The following is a 7209-nucleotide window of genomic DNA, read 5'->3' as shown; positions in this document are numbered from 1 at the left end:
TTTCGATCGATTTCTATTATTTTTCTCTTTATATGATATGCAATGACTCTAAGCATGGAAGTAGATATGTGTGATGCTATTCAGATAAGTTATCTCGTTATTATTTTACTTATGTGATCAGTGGAATGTTGCTTTGTCTTCTCTTTTTCGATAGATTATGATTTTTTTCAGTGTGTATGATATGTAATGACTCTAAGCATGGAAGTAAAAGTGTATGATGCTATTTAGGTAAACGTTTTTCTCTAAATTTCTTATTATTTTACTTATATGATGAGTGGAATGTTCCTTTATCTACTCTTTTTCGATAGATTACGATAACTTTTCCGTTTCTATGATATGTAATGACTCTAAGCATGGAAGTAAAGGTGTGTTATGCTATCTAGGTAACAAGTTTTCTCTAAATTTCTTGTTATTCTCTTTATTTGATGAATAGTGTGTTGCTTGGACTTCTTTATTTCGATAGATTACAATTTTCTTTCTGTTTATAAGATATGCAATGATTCTGAGCATGGAAATAAATATGTGAGATGCTATATAGATAACAAGTTTTCTCTATATTTTTTTCATTATTTTGCTTATATGATATGCAGGTGTTGTAGGTATGGGAGTAAATATGGATAGTGTCACTTAGATCATGTGTTTTTTTTTTTTTTTTTTCTTTTGGTCATGATTTCTTTCTTTCATTGTCTGCAGAGTTTCATGATTAGTGGTATCAGAAAATGCATTCAATTTCATGTATCTAAATTGAATTAATATTGATGTGTTTTCTCTCTCTCTCTCTCTCTCTCTCTCTCTCTCTCTCTCTCTCTCTCTCTCTCTCTCTCTCTCTCTCTCTCTCTCTCTCTCTCTCTCTCTCTCTCTCTCCCTTATTCTCTTTTTTATTGCATTTTTCTGCTTATATGACTTCAATTTTCTCTAAGTAATGGTGCCAAAAAATTAATAATTCTTTTATATGTAAAACAAATACAAATTGATAAGAAGTTATGTCATCGTTCTTTTCTTTACATATTTTTGGTTTATTTAATTTAATTATTTACGTTACACAATGATAACAAAGTAACAATGTGAAAATTACATAATTTTAGTCATCTATTATTAAATTACCCCAATAATATGTTAGTAATCCAGTTATATTTATGTTTCCATTCTTATAAACATGAGGTGGTTACATGATAATTACTGTAGTTTTTTTTTTTTTTTTCATTAATTTATTTATTCATTTTGAGATTTTATTTTCTTATTCTTACTTAATTTGTTTACTTATTTGTTTATCATTATATCTGCCATCTTACTAACCTTGCACTTGCTTTCTTTTCTACTTATCAGGAACTGCCTCGTGTAAGACTAAGAGTTGTTGTATATGAGTTATTTTTTGTTTTTCTTTTTTTATTTACCTATTTTTAATCATATCTACTTGTTTCTTAAGTTATCATGGACTTGTCCCTTCTACATAAGACATATTGCTATCTTGCTTTTATCACTACTGTACTTGTAAATCTATCGTCATTTCCTTCTTTACTAACTTTTTATTTAGTCTTTTTACTTGTGTTAATGTTTCACTACAAGAGACGCCCTGCTTACTCATACTTTGTTATATTCCAGAATATTGTAAATGGGAAGTGGTGTAAGGGAACTCATATTGATGCATGAATACCTATTGGACTGCCTTTGAACATGTAACATTTAAGTTCAGTAGTTCTAGTGGAAATCGTACTGTTTTTCAAAGATTTTTTTCTTTGCTTCTAGATTTTTAGTATGATAAGCACCCATGAGAATCCTGTTAATCATCCCTATGGCCTCTCAAAATATATTTAACGAACATAGTTTAACCCTTTCAGTACTAGGACTATTTTCCGTATTCATTGTGGTTACTATTTGATGATTTTACACAGCTTCAGAAATTCATGTGATGATTAAAATAGTCAAGACTCTGGCCATTAATCTTCAGACCTCCATCGACCCTTGCTAATGTAAATAAAATCGCCTCAGTATACCAAATACTCATGATAAAAAGGGGTTAAGAATATCTCTTTATATAGGTGTTGAATGAAAATTTTATGTGGTTTCCAGGATTTTTCCTTGCGCTTGTTTTTACTGATAAGTTTACCAGACATATATTCTGAATACTAACAATATACATGAGAATACGGCTAATCGTCTCTGTGGCGTTTAGAAACAGTTGTGATTGAAGAACAAACTGGTGAAGAAAATGGGTGTCTATGTTATTTATAGCTTCTTGTGTCTTAGGTTTCGAATAAGAGAATATGCCATCGTTATATTTCAGTCTGTTTTTGTTTGTTATTTTCTGGCATTTTTTGCATTCTCTTCTCTGAACTTTGTCCGTATTACATAAAAGCAAAGGCAGCTCACCACCTTTGCTTCATCTCTTTGTGATTAGCAAAAGTGAAAAGAATTCATGTTATGTATATTTTCTTTGTGTTTTTCTTCTGGATGCCGAATAAAGTAATGTTCGTCTTTTACCTCTTGAGATGATGAAAATTGCACTAATTTTTAGACAGTTTTGCTATGTTTATTTATCTTTCTCTCTCTCTCTCTCTCTCTCTCTCTCTCTCTCTCTCTCTCTCTCTCTCTCTCTCTCTCTCTCTCTCTCTCTCTCTCTCTCTCTCTCTCTCTCTCTCTCTCTCTCTCTCTCTCTCTCTCTCTCATCACTATTTTTACATGACAACGTTTCCAAGTATAGCTACTTAGTAAACATCATTTCCTTCTGTCTATATACATTATTTTACTTCAATTCAGTTATATATATTTATGAATTCTTTTACGCTGCTTTTTTTTTAGAACAAAATAGTATATGAATGTAGGAAAAGAAAAGGAATCTGCAAGATCAGGCTTACATTTGGCAGTGACTGTATAGTAATTGCACTGAAGTAATAGTGTGGGATTTAGCCTCATAGTACTTTTAAGGCTTGATTACGTTACTAACTCAAGGGATTATGATCTGCATCCCTTTTGCGGCAACACTGTGTTTCATATAATCATTTGCAACTTTTTAGATAGTCATATTTTTGCGCTAGTTTAGAAATTTAAATCGATAAACTTATGTTCTCTATTCCTTCGACTCCTTATAAAGTTTCCTACAATATCGCGATTTCCAACAAAGAATAATCAAAACACCTGAAAAATAAGATAAAAAAAAACAATACTCTTTTTTACACTGCAGTCTATTAAATGGTCCTGACCCTAAGATAAGACAAAGTTAACTATCTTTTGTCTTTCCTAGCATTGGTCTCAAACACTCAGTTACCTACATTATCATGATTTTTAACAGAGGAAGACCAAAGGAGTAAAAGAGTTAGATAAAAAAAGTGATATTAATTTTTGCGCTGTAGTATGTTAGATGGTGGAGAATAATAGATATAAGAATGATGGCCTACCTTTTCTCTGTCACCTATTGAATCCATGCCATCAGATTCCTACATTATCCCGAAAATGAATAGAGTTAGGAAAGAAATAATACTTAGTTTTGCACTACAGCGTGTTAAATAGTTCAGAATCTTAAGTAAAACAAGATCAACCAATATTTGTTTACTTGAATTAATGCAAAGTTTCCTAAATTATCACAAATCTTAAAAGAGGAAACCAATATAGTGAATTATATCAGAAGTAATCTAATGAGAAAGGAATCATTTCATACAGGAAGTGACACAAGTAAGTTTGATTTCTAATTTCTTTTTCCCACATTTTCCCATGTTCTTCATATAGTATCATAGATCTTCATACTACAATGCAATAACTTATGTGGAGGAACAGGAAAAAACACTATATACACTAACAATGAAGTTTCCACATGCCGGCTGACTTGACACATTGCACAGATTTCCCTATCATGCTTCATTCAATCCTTCAAGAATCTGATATCAAAGAGACGCTATTGCCATCGCCTGTTTCTTCCCTTCATGATCTTTTATTTCCTTTGAAGTCGGCATGGAATTCAGGTTTCTGAGGAGAGAGTGGTTGAGAGTATTATCACGTATCACGGGCCGGTGGGGAAGGTAGAGAAGGGTGGAGTGGAGGAGACGGGCAGATGGGTCTCAGGGCATGATCTTACCGTTAGTCTGCGTCCAGTTCCTGCAGATCTACAGTCTAGCAGTTGATCTGTGTTCTAAGTCTTCTCCCAGCATGTAGCAGTCACCACACAGCCCGCCGCAGGATGTTCTGAAGAGAAGAGTGTGGTGAGTTTACTGGAGTGTTCTTTGCATGTGTTGGTTATCTATTCCATTTTGTTCTTTATTTTTCCTGTATGTGATTCAAATGATTTCATGTATTACTTCTGGTGGTGTTAATTACGTCGTTTCCAGTAAAAGAGAGAGCATTACTGTAGTCTGCTACCTTGACAGCCATACAGCACCCAGTAAGTCACTCCAGTGGTTAATGACATTGCCCTCTAATAGCTCTGTCCTTCCTCCTGCTCCTGACACCTGTCCCTGGCAGCTGACACTCATCTTGCTCAGCTCTCCATTTGTCACGAGGCATCCTGAGGGCGAGATAACCTTGGCAACACAGGGATGAGGCGACGATGATGAATGACGATGCCGGATGACAGTGACGTACAGTAGAGACGACATAACAGAAGCTCAGGCCAATAAGATGTTGATGTCATCATACACCAAAATAGCCTCAAGTTTATCGCCTTTGTCTTCCTCCGTCTCTGTAATGTAATGGGAAGTTGATTTATTAGAGAAGAATAAAACTCATCTTTATCATTGTTTTGTATGATTCCACTGCCTGGCTAGCCTCTCTTAGTCTTTTTTACTAACTCTTCTACAGCTATGATGGGATATTAGCATTCGAAGGTCTTAGATATTACGTGCATGGACACTGAGAAAGAGAGAAGAGAGAGAGAGAGAGAGAGAGAGAGAGAGAGAGAGAGAGAGAGAGAGATAGATGATTGATTGTTTTCCAGTTTTTATTTTCAAAAGCTACAGAGGTCAACATTCGAGTTTTCGATAGTATTTTTCTCACATGGTGAAGAATCCTTGTTAAACTATTACTACAGTCCGTTTCAGTTTGATCTGTGCATATGAAATAATCATGCAACTTTAGAGATAACATGAATTACTCGACTAGCCTGTATCTATATGTGTTTGTCTTTGCAGTGCCTTGATAATTATGACAAACTCTTTTAATAAGGTTTCAAAACGCTTGTCTTATTTCTACAGATTTAATTTTAGATTTCTTTTTTTACTTTAAACCGTTATGTTAGTAATGTAGGTATAGATTAGGTTAGGTTAGGTTAGGTGGGGTTAGGTGGGGTTAGGTTAGGTTAGGTTATAGATAATGCCATGATAACAATGTCAATAAAGAATACACTCTTCCACGTCTAACAATGAGATCACATCTGATGAATGGCGAAGGCATGAAACTGACCAACATCTACATCTTTACCACTAACAAACTCACATCACCTCAAAATTAAGACACTTTTCGTCAAATTGTTCTTGGTGGAAATTGACCTAAGAGCAAAACATACTGCTATAGGGAAACCTGTTACTGGCAGAACCTATCATGGTGTGTGAGTATCCCTGAGGCCGCTTGTGCAAGGATAACGCAGACTTCATTGCCTTGGAGACGTGTATAATGACTTGCTACCTCCACACACCTATTTCACTAATAATCCTCAAGAAAAACACTGAAAAAGTTTATATCGCAGTAAAATTGCAACATAAAGCACATTTTTTTCCTAGTTTTCTATTTTAGAGAGAGAGAGAGAGAGAGAGAGAGAGAGAGAGAGAGAGAGAGAGAGAGAGAGAGAGACATATAAACATTTCTGGCTTTCTTTTTCACGAACAGACAACATATCTCACGCTTCAGCCACGAGCATCACGCCTTGCCATGCACACTTTTCTTGGTTCCTATATTCTCTCTCTCTCTCTCTCTCTCTCTCTCTCTCTCTCTCTCTCTCTCTCTCTCTCTCTCTTCCTTCCTTGTTGACTCACTAGGGACTCTCATCAGTTAAGTGTTCGCCCCATGATCAAAATGTCAAGATAAAACGACACCATCACGAAAAATTACATTAAATTCACAAAGTTCAGGAAATATGGAAAAAAAGAGGAAGAAAAAGAGAGAGACACAGACAAACGACAAGGAAAAATGTATGTAGAAAAAAAACTAAAGGCAGAAAAAAAGGAAAAGCTTAGCTAATAATTATTCCAACTCATCAAGGGAGAGAGAGAGAGAGAGAGAGAGAGAGAGAGAGAGAGAGAGAGAGAGAGAAATGAGAAGAGATTAAAGACACACACACACACACATACACACACACAGGACACACACACACACACACACACACACACACACACACACACACACACACACACACACACACACACACACACACACACACACACACACACACACACACACACACACACACACACACACACACACACACACACGTAAAAATAGAAAAGCTGGAGGTACGATTCATGGCACAGACGTAGGTGGATATAGGAAGCAACAGGAGGATAGGACAGGCCATTGTTTTATCTGTGTTTATCTTATACATTCTGCCCTCGGGAGGCGCCTCAGTGTTTCCTGGATGCTCGGTATGGACTGCTCACCTGAAGGGGTTAAAAGACTCATCTGATAGGGCCCTTTGAGAGAGAGAGAGAGAGAGAGAGAGAGAGAGAGAGAGAGAGAGAGAGAGAGAGAGAGAGAGAGATTAGTTACAGTGCAGCTATGACTATATAATGCTCTAGTTTTCTTCTGATCGTCACAGTAATCATTATAGCTTTGTGCTCAGACGTGTTTAGGCATGATCAGTGTCTGGTGTCCCTTTGCCTGCCTCGTGTTCAGTTCTCCCTTGTAACTCGAGTTGCTTAGGTGACCTTTTGCACCAAGTGAGCCGCCACTCTTAAGTGAAGTTCAGTAATTACTTTTGTTATCTTATTTTTTTTTTTCTTTTGTAACATTCTGAATTTGAAAGTCTCAAAGTTCTTTTTTTTTTCATGTCGTTTTCTAGTTTTGATTATATATTTTCTCATATTTTTTCCTGATTTTGAGTATCTTTCTTTTTCTTTTTTTTTCATTTCCCTCTGAAATGATTTTTTATTACCAACATGTGTTTGCTTTCTAGTTATATTTCTTTCTATAATTGACTGTCCAATGTCTTTTTATCAGTGTTGGTTTGTGGTCTGCACTCTTAGATATCCTTTTGTCAGCATCATCTCCCTGCTCATCCTGTCATAGGCT

At 35.6% G+C, this 7209-nt stretch overlaps 1 protein-coding gene and 2 long non-coding RNA genes across 4 annotated transcripts in view; 2 read left to right on the top strand and 1 right to left on the bottom strand.

Moving 5' to 3' along the window:
* Positions 1–7209, top strand: part of LOC123515596 — a 291197-nt gene that overhangs the window by 63616 nt on the left and 220372 nt on the right. The window lies entirely within an intron of this gene.
* LOC123515597 overlaps positions 1–7209 on the bottom strand; it is a 57773-nt gene that overhangs the window by 7511 nt on the left and 43053 nt on the right. The window contains exons 2-3 of one of the 2 annotated variants that reach the window (XR_006677909.1): positions 4309–4669; positions 4070–4176 (exon numbers count right to left, since the gene is read on the bottom strand). This is a non-coding gene — a long non-coding RNA (uncharacterized LOC123515597). The remainder of the gene's footprint in view (positions 1–4069; positions 4177–4308; positions 4670–7209) is intronic. The other variant, XR_006677910.1, reaches the window with a different exon arrangement.
* LOC123515599 lies at positions 3715–4724 on the top strand. The gene is made up of 2 exons (XR_006677912.1): positions 3715–4193; positions 4453–4724. It is a non-coding gene; the product is annotated as an uncharacterized LOC123515599 (long non-coding RNA).

This window comes from Portunus trituberculatus, chromosome 39 (genome assembly GCF_017591435.1).
Source record: "Portunus trituberculatus isolate SZX2019 chromosome 39, ASM1759143v1, whole genome shotgun sequence".
In the NCBI taxonomy this organism is placed as follows: domain Eukaryota; kingdom Metazoa; phylum Arthropoda; class Malacostraca; order Decapoda; family Portunidae; genus Portunus; species Portunus trituberculatus.
The sequence above is the reverse complement of the archived record's forward strand: the minus strand, read 5'-3'. Positions and strand labels throughout refer to the sequence as shown.